Source organism: Cajanus cajan, chromosome 2 (assembly GCF_000230855.2).
Source record: "Cajanus cajan strain Asha chromosome 2, NIPB_CcT2T_4, whole genome shotgun sequence".
Lineage (NCBI taxonomy): Eukaryota > Viridiplantae > Streptophyta > Magnoliopsida > Fabales > Fabaceae > Cajanus > Cajanus cajan.
Window position 1 is genome coordinate 69,632,756 of NC_138518.1, and position 16,324 is coordinate 69,649,079.

General features: G+C 33.5%; 1 long non-coding RNA gene and 1 other non-coding gene across 2 annotated transcripts; both read right to left on the reverse strand.

Moving 5' to 3' along the window:
* Nucleotides 1-7,098: 7,098 nt before the first annotated feature.
* On the reverse strand, nucleotides 7,099-9,857 carry LOC114916297 (uncharacterized). The gene is made up of 3 exons (XR_014431746.1): nucleotides 9,421-9,857; nucleotides 8,831-8,880; nucleotides 7,099-7,499 (listed from the first exon to the last, which is right to left on the reverse strand). It is a non-coding gene; the product is annotated as an uncharacterized LOC114916297 (long non-coding RNA).
* TRNAL-CAG (transfer RNA leucine (anticodon CAG)) lies at nucleotides 9,378-9,458 on the reverse strand. Its single transcript has one exon. It is a non-coding gene; the product is annotated as a tRNA-Leu (tRNA).
* Nucleotides 9,858-16,324: the final 6,467 nt, after the last annotated feature.

Sequence of the window (16,324 nt, forward strand, 5' to 3'; positions counted from 1 at the left end):
TTCTAGCATCTTTCTCACTAAAAAAGAGAGAGAATATCCACCTTATTCTTTTATAAGACAGAATTATGATTAATAATCAATCTCTCTTTCTCTGCTACCCCAGCCCATACTTTGTTAAAGTAACCAATAACATGTCATCTGTCTTAAATTTGGACTGCTTATTTCATTTGTAAAACATGCGTATACTTTAGGACGAAATGGAAAGGGAAAAGTTGTTAGGGATAGTTACAGCAAGCAGTTAATTTATCACTTAAATAAATAGGGGGAATAAGAAGAGAAAGATTCATTGACAGTTAGAAAGTTTTCATGAAAAGGGGAAACACTAGGAGGAGGATATGTCGTTCATTGAATACATGCTACCGGAGCAGAAGCCCATCTTTCATATTAGTTGACAAAAGGATGGATTTATTTGTTTTTGTGAATATTTTGTTTTTGACAGATATTAAAGGTGAAAACGTAGAGTAAGCGCATATTCTTGTCGTGGTCAATTTATTCCTAGAAAATAATGTCATCATTTTGCTCCCTTAATGAAAATAATGGAGTCCTAATTAAGGGGATAACATTTTGCATTATTAGAGACTAAATTATGTTAAAAAAATGGAGGACTAAATGAAACTCTGAATTGTTAAGGGATTGATACTTGTACCTTCGGAGGACAAAAATATTGCTTTATCAAAAAGGAAATAATCTCAAAATGCTTGGGTACATTTAATTTAACAATATAAAGCCAAGATGAGTGCTGTATAAAACAAGTCTAAGATGCCACTGAAGATCAAATACAGGCTTGAAGTTCCATGATTACCTGTCAAGGGTGTGTGGAGTGTGTGGTATGTTATAAGGCACTCATCTAAATCTCTTAAAAGTAAATGCTGTGGGTACTTGAAATGTTTGTGAATTTTATTTACTATGCCAACAGAAAATTCAAAAATTCAACAACGAAATGCCACAACAACAGAAAATTGAAAACGTCAGATGCAGTGCAATTCTTCAACCAAGCCTGAAACCTGAGAACCATAGAAGAAAAGAATTGAGAACTATCAGTGCAAGAGAATTAATCAGAGAGAACAGAGAAGGAAGAACCAAATCAGAGGGAAGCCAGATACCATTTTTCATATCCCATTCAGCACATAATCCTTCCATTTATTGTTGTGCTTCCTTTCACGAGTGCTGCGCCGTGTCTCCACTATCTGAGAATCTTTTGCCACGTGTCCTGGTGCTCCAACTAACTCTCCCGCCAACTGTTTTGTCCTTATGCACGTTACATTACCCTCTTCATCAACAGCAACCTTGTCCTCAAGGTTGAAATGAGGGTAAGAACTTTGAATATCACACAAATTCTCCCAAGTAGCATCTGAAGAATCTGTCACATCCCATTGAACTAATATTTGAGGAATTAAACCATCATTTTGCTTTATCATGCGAGCATCCAGCACTGCTACAGGTTGAATTATAGGTCCAAACTCATTGGAAGTTAATGGAAGAGGCAAATATGGCTGGGAATTATTGCCACAAAATTTTTTAAGCAATGAAATATGAAACACAGGATGTATTCTGGCTGAATCAGGAAGTTGAAGTTTGTAAGCCACTGAACCGATTTTCTGTAAAACTTCAAAGGGTCCAAAGAACCTTAACCCCAGCTTAGCATGCTTTCTTAGTACGACAGAATGTTGCCTGTAGGGTTGCAATTTAACCAACGCCAAATCACCAACTTGCAACTGTACCTCACGCCTTTTTTTATCAGCCTGATGCTTCATATAATTTTGACATTTCAGCAAATGTTGTCTTAATTGAGTAAGCAATTGATCCCTTGCTTTTAACGTTTCTTGCAAGGAGATAGGATCTGCGGTTTGAGCTTCATAACGAACAACAGATGGAGGAGGTCTGCCAAATACTACTTGAAAGGGGGTCATTCCTAAACTGTGATGAAACGAAGTATTGTACCAGAATTGAGCCCACGGTAACAAAGAGACCCAACTTTTAGGATTATCAAAGACAAAACATCGTAAATACATCTCAAGGGTCTTGTTAAGGTTCTCAGTCTGTCCATCAGATTGTGGATGATAAGAAGAGCTCATTGCTAAAGTAGTCCCCTGAGCCTTGAACAAGTACTTCCAAAAGGTACCCATGAATACTCGATCTCGATCAGAAACAATAGATTTAGGAAACCCATGGATCTTGACAATGTTGGAAATAAAGGCTTCAGCAACTGACTTGCTATTAAAATCTGATTTCATAGGAATGAAGTGACCAAACTTTGATAGTCTGTCAATGACTACAAAAATAGTAGTAAAGCCCTGTGATAACGGTAAATGAGTAATGAAATCCATTGCTATTTCCTCCCAAATTTGATGAGGAATGGGTAAGGGCTGCAATAGTCCAGCAGGAACCATATGATCAGTCTTGGCTTGTTGACAGATAAGACACTCATTCACAAATTTTCTAATATCATTCCTCATATTAGGCCAATAGAATTGAGCAGCTATCCTGGCTGTAGTCCTTCTAACACCAGCATGTCCACCAAGTTTAGAGCTATGAAACTCCAACATCACCTGTTGTAACAATTGTACCACGTCAGGTAATACAATTATATTTTTAAACAACAATAACCCCTCATGAACACTGTATTCCGTTGACTGCAATTTTCCCAACAAACAATCCTGATAAATTTTAAGCCATTTGTCATCCTCTTTTGTGAATTCAATTAGCTGATGTGACCAATCAGCAACAGGTTCAGAAAAAGCCATAAACAAACTTCTAGAAAGAGCATCTGCTGGAATATTTTCCTTACCAGGAGTGTACTGAATGGTGAAATCATAACCTAAGAATTTAGGTAACCATTGTTGTTGTTCAGGTGTTTGAAGGGTCTGATCTAATAACTCCTTTAAACTTTTCTGATCAGTCTTGATAATGAACTTATGGCCCAGAAGATAGTGTCTGAATTTAGCAATTGCTTCCGTAATGGCATAGAATTCTCTAGTGTATGCAGATTGTTGTTGCATCCGATGTGAGAGTTTCTTTGAAAAGTAAGCAATAGGATGTTTGGCTTGACTGAGAACAGCGCCTATTCCAATTCCAGAAGCATCAGTTTCAAGGACAAATGGAATTTGGAAATTTGGAATTGCCAGGACTGGAGCAGAAGTCATGACTTGTTTCAATTGATTAAAAGCAACAGTAGCTATTGAAGTCCATTGGAAGGAATCTTTTTGAAGTAGATTTGTCAAAGGTGCTGCAATTTGAGCATAATTCTTAACAAATCTTCTATAGTAGCCCGTGAGTCCAAGAAATCCCCTTAACTGTTTGATGTTACAAGGCTGAGGCCATTGTTGAACAGCTTCTAATTTAGAAGTGTCCATGGCAACACCATCTCCCGAAATCTTGTGGCCCAAGTAGTCAATCTTTTGAACACCAAAAGAACACTTAGAGAACTTAGCATACAATTGATGCTGTTTCAGAATACTCAAAACCACCTCTAAATGATTTAAATGGTCCTTCCAATTAGAGCTATAGATCAAAATGTCATCAAAGAAGACCAATACAAATCTCCTTAATAATCCAGCAAAAATATCATTCATGAGACTTTGAAATGTAGCAGGTGCATTGGTCAACCCAAAGGGCATAACCAACCACTCATAATGACCAAAATGGGTTCTGAATGCAGTTTTAAACCTATCCTCAGGATTAAGCAAAATCTGGTGATACCCAGATCTTAAATCCAATTTTGAGAAGAAAGAAGCTCCATATAGTTCATCAATTAATTCATCTACAGTTGGAATTGGAAATGTATCTTTGATGGTAATGGCATTCAAAGCCCTATAGTCAGTACAAACCCTCCAAGAACCATCTTTCTTTTTAACCAAAATAATTGGGGAAGAAAAAGGACTCTTACTTGGACGAATAATGCCTTCACCCAACATGCCTGCCACCAATTTTTCGATTTCTTCCTTCTGACTATGAGGGTATCTATAAGGCTTCACTTTAACAGGTGATGAACCCTCCAATAAAGGAATTGAGTGATCATGAGACCTTGGAGGAGGAAGTGTGGACGGAGTGTCAAATACCACACGGTAAGTATGTAACAATAGAGCTAACTCTGGCTCCATATCAGCAGGTAATTCCAAAGGAGGACAAAAGTGAGAATTATCATCTATTAATTGCATGCTATACATCTCAGCAATAGAATCTGTATGAATCAGGCGTCTAATATGATGAATTTGAGCATGATCAAGTGCAATATTAGAATCTCCCTGCAAGGTAGTAAACTTACCATTCCACAAAAATTTCAACTGTAACGTACCATAATCAGCTATATGAGGCCCTATGGTCTTTAACCAACTAGCCCCCAAAATCAAATCGGCACCAGAGATAGGCAATAAGAATACTGGAAATTTAAATGTATTTCCCTGAGCTTGTAGTGTAAGATCCTGTATAGCACCTTCAGCAGTCATATAGTTCCCATTACCAACCATTACCTTAAATAAGGTAGCAGGTTCAACAGGTAATTTCAAAAACTTTGCAACCCGGGGCTGCAAGAAATTATCAGAACTACCCCCATCCACTAGAACAGAAACTGGCATTTTATCAATATAAGCCATAAATCGTATCGTACCAACTCCAACCCCACCTTTCAAAGCATTTAAAGATAAATGATGATCATTAGCATCACTGTCCTGAATTGCAATAACAAATTTGGAGTCATTATAACAGCAGTGTCGTCACACTCATCCATTTCTAACTGTAAAAACATGAATTGCCTATTTGGACATTTATGATTAAAGGTAAATTTGTCATCACAAAAATAACATAACCCTTTTTCGCGTCGAAGCTGCATCTCAGCAGGACTTATTTTCTTAATTGCTGAATTTCTCAATGGAGGTCCTGGTGGAGTAGGTAACAATGGAGGTAAATTTGCCTGTGGGACGCCCTTAGACTGCACATTAGTGTTGTGACTAGTTGAAGAAATTCGAGAATATCTCGGAGTATAATTATTGGCAGTAGTTTTCGAGACCGGTAGATATCTTTCTTCAAATAGCTTAGCCAAAGCTACAGCCCTCAACAAGGTAGGAGGAGACATAGCAAGAACATCACGTTTAATTTCAACATGTAACCCACTTAAAAAACAATTCAACAAAGCTTCATCAGTAAGACCAACAGAGCGATTGGCTAATGACATAAATTGCATGGAATAATCAGAGACAGAACCAGATTGTTGCAATTTAAACAAATCGGCCATAGGACAATCAAATGGAGAAGGACCAAATTGGGATTCTAACGCTCTAGTTAGTGCGGACCAAGTATTCACAACAGCCATTTTCTGAAGCATTTGAAACCACGGAACTACTTCTTTATCGAAATGCATCGCAGCAATATCCACCCTAGAATCATCTGGGGTGTTATGGTAATTAAAAAATTTCTCAGCCTTAAAGATCCATTCAAGCACCGGTGTGGTACCATCAAAATGCGGAAATCCCAATGAAATATCCTTGATTGGAAGAGCAACATTCACCAGCATACCCAACGAGGAGCCATTGTTCGAAGAACTTCCATGAAGGTGAGAAGTGTTCTGCAAGAGTAAAGCCAACGACGCTTGGATCTGTTCCATACGAAGATTGTGTTCTTGATAACGCAATTCCATCGTTTCCCCAATGCGACGAATATCATCAGCATGAGCATTCACCGTAGCTTGCAAATCGCGCAACCTTGTGTTCTCAGCCATGGAAGCCAATGAAAGCACCAAATGAAATGTTTGTGAATTTTATTTACTATGCCAACAGAAAATTCAAAAATTCAACAACGAAATGCCACAACAACAGAAAATTGAAAACGTCAGATGCAGTGCAATTCTTCAACCAAGCCTGAAACCTGAGAACCATAGAAGAAAAGAATTGAGAACTATCAGTGCAAGAGAATTAATCAGAGAGAACAGAGAAGGAAGAACCAAATCAGAGGGAAGCCAGATACCATTTTTCATATCCCATTCAGCACATAATCCTTCCATTTATTGTTGTGCTTCCTTTCACGAGTGCTGCGCCGTGTCTCCACTATCTGAGAATCTTTTGCCACGTGTCCTGGTGCTCCAACTAACTCTCCCGCCAACTGTTTTGTCCTTATGCACGTTACAGTACTCGATATATAGAACATGAGATTAAAATGTTAACTGACAAAATGGTCAGTGTTATAACATTAGATTATGTTAACCATTAGATCATAATGCCTCGGACATCCAACTTACTGGCAGTAAATCACAAGTTACGGCAGGATAGTGGCGTGCAAGATCTTGTATCTGTCAATATTTTAAAGTATGAGAAACTGGTCAGGTTATGGCTAAATAAGCCACTCAATAACCAATGATCAGTTGCCGTGTCAACTAATGTTCACGACTATAAGAAGGATCTTGTTCCAAATACTCAAAAAGCAGATTTGAGTATTGAGTTCCACTGTCATCACAAGAAAAACCTTGCGTTCTACTGCGTTTTTCATGTATAAGTAGCGTGTTCATTTGCAACGACACGCCACCTGTTTAGATATTTGACTATTTCCCTTTGCTATAAACCGTTAGGTCCTTTTTCGATATTAATTATCACAGCATTCTTCACTACACGAGTCTGCATCATTATCTTCACTGGTGTACCTAATGACTTCAGAAAATGAGATCTGGTTGGGTACAAGCTAATTAGCTAAAGAACATAGCACACGCTTCTGTAACACTAAATTATAATTACATAGAAGTAGGGCAGTTAGTTAACAAATTATGAAAATAGCAAAAATAAGTTTACACGTTCAATATTTTACGTTAAAATGTAAGTTAAAATGTATCCAATATATTGAGATCCTAAATGAATTACTACTCTATCAAAATTCAAAATTAAATTATCTTATTACAAGGGCTAAATTAAGCCAATGTTTTTAAATTTTAAAGTATGCTTGATAAGGGTGAAAAATTGGAAGGGATGAAGGGGAATTGAGATTTGATTAGATATAATCAGACAAAGCACACGTCTAGATATATCACATATGCAATCTTCTAATTCTATGTTTATCTCCCATTCTTACTTCTACTAAGGAACCATATTAGATATCATTCAAATAAGCACCATATCATATGTAAGAGAAAACTTTCATTAGTCTCAAATACTGTGTTTCCAATTACGTTACTCCCCACTAACATTTATTCACTCTTCCAGACATGTTTTTTCAACCAATCACGTCTAAACAATTAAAATACAAATAAAAAACAAAAGATGCTGCACAACGGATAAAAATTACTTGCAGCACCATAATTGTAATTAGTATTATTTTCTAATCATGTTACGTATATTATCAAAATAAAACTTCAATTTTGATAAAAACTACATAATCATCACGTATTGCGTTGTACCCAAGTTTCGTACTTGCACAACTGCTCGTACCAATTATAGAAAGAATCTTTTGCTACTCTCCAACTGTTTCACACTTTATTTCATCAATTAATGACTGATACCACTGAATACTTTCACTTGAAGCTGTCAAAATCCAATTCCAAAAGCAACTTACAAATGTTATAACCCAACATAAATGCTACACACAAATATGATTCCATTAACAAAAACCTGTCTTCCTTTAACAGCTTGGACACCAAATAGTTCACTAAAGTGAAACAAACACAACAAGCACATAAAAAAGTTAAGCAAATAATGGACACAACTTGAAAATAGGTGCATAAAAATGGGCAGGATCAATGACTATTAAACGAAGTGCTACATATACATACACCAGTACCTCAGCAATTTTGTCCAACTGAAAGTAAAAGCATGACATCACTTGGTGAATGTGTGAATGACATTCCAGTACCCATACAAGTTAATACCATTTGGTTTAAGTTAAATTTTGTAGAGATTTTTTTATTTCTACTAATTTTGGCATTTAAAAACCTACCGTATTTATTAGTGGAAAATAATTATTTGTTGAATTATAAGTAATCATTAAATATAACTACCAAATAAGCTATTTAACTCAATGGATATTTTGGATTAAATTAACTAATTTAATTATTTTTATCGATTTTGATAAACCTTCAATATCAAGTACATTGATCCATATACTAAGAGCATCTCCGATGGAAGTAACTCATTTAAGTTGCTTCATGCATTGAAAAATGAAAGGATAATTGCACTACAATGAAAGAAAATAAATTACGAGAAAAAAATATACAATAAGTAGATATTAAAAATAAAATAAAATAATAATAAATACATAGACATTATACGAAATTAATTTTCATCATTATTATTTTCGAAACGTTCTCAAATATGTTCAATAAGATTTGCTTGAAATTTGGTAAGGAACGGTTGCTTGAGGAAACAACTCTCTCTCTTCTTTAAGCAACTCATGTTGCCACGTTAGAGTCCTCCAATGATAAGAAACTGAGACTTGAGCTGTTTCATGGGACAAGCAACTTCCATTTGAGTTGCTCTAAAACCCTTGATGAAAAAAAAGTAAGAGTAATGAATAAAATGTTGCTCATTCCTCTTTACTGGTTGGGAAAAGTGAGAGGACCAATATTGGCTCATAAATTTGATAACCATGATCCACGTACTAAACCCCGAAGACAAATCAAGAGAAATAAATAAAATGTTTCTCAATACTCTTTGTTAGGAGGGAAAAGTGGGAGGATAAAAATAGCTATAGGTTTTTTAAAATTGTTCCAAAAATCATTGGAAGAGAAGTGAAAATTTGGAAAGTTAAAAAAACAGAAAATATTGATATGACCATAATTTATGCACAAGGCTCCCACCAATCAGAGAAGTTGTTTCCAGGATATGAGCTCATGAACTCAAGGTCACAAGTCACTAACCTTATCATTGCGTCAATGCTCATCCTCAACAATTTCAAACGACTATATAACTGCATTTATAAAAAGGAATAGTGATTGTTACCATGACATTTTTCTCGAGGGTAAACAAATTTTAATCCAAAATAGAGTAAAACTCAAATCATTTTCTAATTATAAACAGCGAACAATATCATCTTCCTGGTTTTCACCACGCAATTAATTTCTACATCTATGAGAAAAGCACACAAGGAAGACCAAAGCCACATGCTACTTTTAACCATCCAATACCACACAAAATCTATTTAACCATTTTACCCCTACACACACGAGATAGAATCAATAGACACCACTACACCAGGGGTTACACTTCATACTTAAACCAAACCTTATCGCTTCATTATATTCTCATTCAACCCCAGAGATTCATTCATTTAGAGCTTGAATAAAAAAGATATGAGTAAGAGGTAAAGAGGGAGTATCCAACTTTAAATTATCAGTATTGTTAGTGACAAAAATATGAACCCAAGAAAGATAGAAAATATAGTTGTGTAAAATAAAATAAAACAACTGTCAAGAATGGGATTCGAACCCATGCCCTTTCGGACCAGTACCTGAAACTGGCGCCTTAGACCAACTCGGCCATCTTGACTTTTATATAAGCATTTGTAACATTGTTTTGTTAACGTAAAGAAGCCATATGTTATGTTAGAAGCTGAGACTGTTATGTAATCTTTCTCCTTTGTTAATTATTATTTAAAGTGGGAAGTCAGGGAAACTGACAAGTTTGGAGCATAAATATGATCTTTCTCTTTTTGATTATCATATTGGCAGTATAAAAAAAATAGTTATCTTTTCATTTTTATTAGCCTTTAAGTTGGTGTGCATGTGAATCGATGACTATTTTGTGGTGTTAAATTGTCTCAATCGAAACAAACAAAACATTCTAAAGAAAATAGAAATGAGGAAAATCAGAAAATAATTTTTTGTTATTTATTTGAGAAGAGAGATATAAAATAAGATTTTTTTTTATAGTACCTATCAGAAAAAGTTTCACTCCCAAAACATGAAATTGGGGGGGGGGGGGGGGGGAAGTATTTTTTTAGGCCATTTTTTTTTAAAAAAAATAGTTTCTTAAAAAATTAGTTAATTTTATAATATAAATAATAAATATTTTTTAGATTACATTTACAATGTATTTATCTTTTTTTAGATTGTCATCCAATCATAAATTATCATGTATTATAAGTTGGTTAACTTTGATACTAACTATTTTAAAACTTATACTTATAATGATTTCTAATTTGATGATGAGGTTATTTTATCGTATTTGTTTGAGAAGGTTATTTTTATGAGGGTGATTATTTTTATAAGGTTATTGCACAAACATACTCCACAATGATGAGATATTGTCCGTTTTGGACCTTAGCCCTCACGGTTTTGCTTTTTGGTCATTACCCAAAAGGTCTCTCAATCATTGAAGTATGTTTATGCTATATAAGTTATTATTTCTTATCTTATTTAATCGATGTGGGACTTGTTTGTATCCCAACAATCCTTCTCACAAATAAGGGACCTAACCTTTCATGTAGCGGAATCTGTCTTTATATAACACATTATATGTTATGAGTTATGAGGGGTTATAGGGTTATTGGTTATCACCGAATCCAACCTGCGACTCTGATACCACTGATGGGGTTATTTTATGGTATTTGTCTAAGAGTAATTTATGAGGGTTGTTTTTATAAGGTTATTACACAAACATACTCCACAATGATGAGATATTGTCCGCTTTGGGCCTTAGCCCTCACGGTTTTACTTTTTATCATTACCCAAAAGGCTTCTCAATCATTAAAGTATGTTTATGTTATATAAGTTGTTATTTCTTATTTTTTATTTTATCGATGTATGACTTGTTTGTATCCCAACAATTGATAATGTAAAAATTTCACATTAACAATATATGAAAAATGAGACTCAAAATGTTCAAGAAAAAAATAGTGAAATAAAAAAAAATGGATTTGATTTATTTTAATTAGTTTAAGAATACTATTTTATACAATTTATGTATTTTCTTACTCCCTTCCATTCATTGAAATAAGTAGACAAAAATTTGGCTATTTGTTTTCTCGTTTGGGCTAACTTTTGTTTTACCTTTACTTTGCGCCACATAAAAATGGATCGTGAAGGTTTAAATTATTGAAGTGGGTCCTGTTTCTATAATGACCTACCACCAGCAACTCGTGCCAATGTGATTTTCCATTTTCCACATAAAGGTAGGCCTGGCCCACTTTCATTTAAGTGCTTTCACGCTTTGCAATTGCAATTTATACAATTATTGTTTTTAAAAAATATATTATTAGCTTAAAGGACAAACAATATATACGAGACAGAAAAAACATTCAATGTCATAACTCATAACATCAAATTGGGGATTTCACCAAAAAAACGATGTAAATTTTCACACAAAAAAAACTGAATTGGGGATAACGATGGCCCGCAATTTGTGTACTGCTGTGACTGTGAGCCTTGGATTCTCATAAACAATTCTTGCCACTTCAATCGTCACTTTCAGGTTTCAACTTTCAACCATAAAAATTAACATTCACGTTTTAGTAGAGAAATCTTACTTATCTAAACCCAAATATCCTCCTAATAACTATTTTTTATTTTTATTTTTATAGATTTTTTATATTTTAAAATTGCAATAATTGTTCACAAAAATAACTTTTTTTTCTTTTAATACAGCGTAAGTACAAAACGTCTTTTCCATATTAATACGTAATAAATTGTATATGTATGGTAAGATTTTTTATAAAAATTATTTATTGATAAAATGGTGGTGAATACTTTAAGTCAATAACATGATTATTAGAAGAAAGAAAATATATTAAATTTTATAACTGAGAGAAAAAAAACTAAAAAAATTCATTGGAGTAAAATTAATCTTAATAATATAAAATGTTATTGTTTTTTATTTATAAAAAATAAACTCGATACTAAAATTTACAATAACTTACACATTTTATTTGTTCCTTATTCAAGAATTATTCTAAGGTTTAACCTTACAATAATTCAAAATCAATTTTAGATGCATAATCATTTCCTCAACGTAGAACCAAACATATGAAAATTTACCTTAAAAGTATACTAAATGATATTTTAATGTACTTATAGAGAATCCATTGTAAAACTAAATATGCAATAAAAGAATTACTAGCTAGAGTCGGCGTAATAGTAAAAATTGTGATAAAATATGTAAGATTTTAGGTTTAAATTTTACTATTGTCTATTTTTTATTGATAAAAAATGCAGTAAATCTATATTTAGAAAACGGTTATAAAAAGGTCCTTCTGCACATTTTAATACACAAAATACAAAACAAATTATTCTAAAATAAAATACTTTAAAATTCTCTCGCATGATATATGTAAATATTATATAATTCCGCAATGAAAGACGAAACATTTAGATTGTAACCAAATATTTTAACCTGATTTTAATTTTTTAGAGCTAAAACGTAAATCTGATCATCCAGAGGAAGAAAAAGCTAAAACGTCAACACCTTGTTACTATGTAGAAGGGTGTGTTTTGGATTAGACTCGTTAGAGGCACAGTATCCTTTTGGCATTGCCAAGAGACGCCACACTGTGGATTGTGAAAAGTATAATAATTCATTTCTATTCACTGCTTAATAAAATCATATGTTAATCAAAAGTTCATGTCATCAATCATGGCCGACGAGAATCGTTCAAGTGAGGGTGTGGGGTTATTAAATAAAGTTAAACAATTATGATGATTGCTTTTCTAGACTTAAATGTTAAATACAGCTACTACTTAGGTATTAGTGTATTTTAATAATAGTTGTACTATATTGATTTCTCACTCATTCATATTGATTTCTCACTCATCCAGTAAATTGAGTAAATCCTTTGATTGATGGTTGATTGATTTATTAAATATATCTTATAATAAGACTTGATTTATTTTTGAACCATTCTTTTTCAAGTAATTAAGATAAGATGTCATAATTTATGAAATAAATATGATAATAATTATAAGTATTAAGATTTACATGTCTATTAATAATAATAATAATAATAATACACCAAAATTTATGAGATCATGAGAAGAAATAAATAATTCACATTCATAATATCACCTTAATGTATACATAGGAACTTCTAAGTCTAAGAGAAAATCAGATTTTACATTTACTAAATGTTTTAAACTAAGATAATTGCTAAGTCTTTTCCGAATAAATTCCATCTCGAAACATTTTGACACTTATTGTGAATCTTAGGAAAGCTCTTCTAGTGGCCACTACAATTGTAACCCACGACTACATGGTTAAACTTTGACTCCACCACTAGACACTTCTTGATCCCAACACAATTATGTGGTCAACAAGCTTGAAATAAAAGGTAACTAAGTATTTGATCTTATCTCTCTTTTTTCTTAATGTCAAAATTTATTTTACTTGAACTTATATATAACTTCAAACTTATAAAATGCATCGCTATATATAAATTTGATTTAATTTTTTATAATTTTGTTTATTCGTAAACTAGACTAAACCTAGCCAATTGATGATATATGGAATGAGATCATAGATATTTGAATTGGATTTAATTCATTAATGTGTAACGACTTGACAAGTCTCTACACTTTACAACCTAATAATTATAGCAAAAGAAAACATAAATATAATTACCTAAGGTTAATATGTAAACAATCCTTGGATATACATGTAAATATATATATATATATATATATATATATATATATATATATATATATATATAAACTTTATCAACTGAAAGTATAAATGTAAGTCTCTTAATGGGATTGCAACTATAAGATATAGATATATGTATATACAATAATCTTAAATAGAAAATATAAACTTAGATTGTCGGTCAAGTTAATAACTACAAAAAGTAGTTACACCAAGGTAGCTCAAGCAAACATTGTCGTCGACCAGCATGGCTCCCAAAACGGGCTCAACTTTCTACCTAGTCATGTCCTACTCTCATAACAAATATTATCATTGTAGTCTAACCACAAGAAAACATACAAGGATAAGCTTGCAAGAGATAATATACAAGTATAGAAGTAAAGTACAACTATACTATCAACATAAACATATCAACTTTTGTAGGATCAACATAACTTATAAACCACATAATACAACTCATCAAGGTTTTCAACTTTAACAACATTTCAACTTACAACACAACCATACAATTTATCAACATTCTCAACTTAGCATATTAACAATACAACATATCAATATATCATATGTAAAATACAACAACTATATGTATCGTCACGTAGTTAACGAAGAGATCTTTTACAACATAGATGAGTAGTTTAAGTCACTTGACTCTATCAAACCAACTTAACAATGCGATATTTTTTGCACTAGTACAAAAGAGGTATTCCACGTCAGTCATTTTGAGCTTTTTACGTCGGAAAAAATACCAACGTTAATGCGACAGACGTAAATCTATGTCGGCTCTGTAAAATCGACGTAAGTTTACGTCGGACATTACTAAGGTCCGATGTAAAAAAGTAGTAAAAAAATAAAAAATAAAAAATAATAACATAACGAGTGCAAGTAGAACGGCCCGTTCTGCTTGCAAAACGGCCCGTTCTCCAATCAGAACGACCCGTTCTCCATTCAAAACGGCCCGTTCTGCATGGAGAACGAGCCGTTTTGGATGGAGAACGGGTCATTCTACTTGGAGAACGGACTGTTCTGCAAGCAAAACGTGTTGTTCTGCTTCGTAGAACAACCCAAAAGAAAAGGCCAACAACCCATACAAATAGAATAACCAAAAAACCGAAAAGAACAGATAGCCACAATAGCAATGCGAAGGAAAAAGGTGTTAACGAAACCCTGATTCATACCTGATGAGCTGCAACAGTGTGCGAATGAGTAACAAAGAGTTCACCACACTCTACAAAAGACAAAAAATGATTCAGTAAAAAAGGAGACGGAGAGGGTTTATAGAGAAAAAAAACGAAAAGTGATGAAGAGTGAATGCCCACGGTGTGCCTCGCACTCTCTTTTCAATTTCGCGTCCTTTTTTTACGTTGGACCTGGTAGGGTCTGACGTAAAATGTCAAATCTACGTCGGACACAACGTACATCGTAGATTTAACATTTTACGTCGGACCCTACCAGGTCCAACATAAAAAAGTTCGCAAAAATTACAAAAATGCCACCGCGTCTTTTTTACGTCGAATTTTAGTGTGTCCGACATTAAAGAGGTGACGTAATATATATACTAATTTTCCACTAGTGTTGGCTTACTAGATCAACAACAAATTTGGATAAAAATTCACTAAATAACATGGTTTCTTGAATTTCTTCACTTAAACTAGGAAAGTCCAATATTCTTGTCAGTGTTAGGACAACTTGGATGTGAGCCTGCCACAATCTTGATATGCATAACTGAGTCTATTATGGAATAAGTCTGTTAACAACCTTTAAAATATTGCGCCCTTTCCAGTACGTAGAGATTTTGACCCCCAACCTTGTACCTTACTTGATTTGGTCACTTTAATTATAAACGTATGACTCGACCTTGCTCCTATGCGGATCTATATTTGGTCGCTTATAACTAATATGACTTCACTTGACCCTCATACTATATCAACTAAGGACCTAGGGGAGACTCAACACTTCACTTCAAGAGTCAACTTTTCAAAAAGGAATTTCAACAACTGGGTTCGTAGAGTTCTACAACACCATATTCTCCTAATGGAATATTCATATTTAAAAAGTAAAAAAATCTCTCTAGTTCTAAGTCAATCAAAATAACTCAACCCCATGCCTTAAGCATTGTCAACATAGTTATTATCCACACTACACAACATGCAACACCGCTATAGTTCAACTCTTAACAACTTACAACTTTAAACAACTTAATTATTAATATACATCATCTTAGAGCAATATTCAATGAACTAGAATCGTACAACAACGTAAAACATGTGAGTAACTCAACCTACCATTTGCTTGTTCATCACTTAGCCAAATAATCAACCATTTTTCATTCAACAACTCACATCCAACGCCATTCTCCTTGCGCCTGGTGAGCCTCTAGCTTTTCAATGCCTGGTGCCTTTCTACTTGTGTTTGATGTGAGTGAGGCAAAGAGCCCCTATGTCAATCATGCCTAACGTGACTAAACTCATGTCCGACCTTATTTAGGTAGAAGGCCTCTACTTGACTCACACTTGGCGTCAGTGACGGATCTAGAAAATTTAAGTAGTGAAAGCAATATTTAAAGACATAAATTTGTCAAAATATAAAATAAAATTTCTATAAAAACAAATACATATCATAATTTTTCTCTACGAGTTTTCATAGTTTGAAAATATTGAATGATTTGCTCATTTTCAATACTATCAAAAACCTCTCTCTATATATAAGTAACTAAACAATTATTTAACCATTCATCTCCCATACGATTTTGCATCCGATTCTTGATGATTTTCATAGCAGAA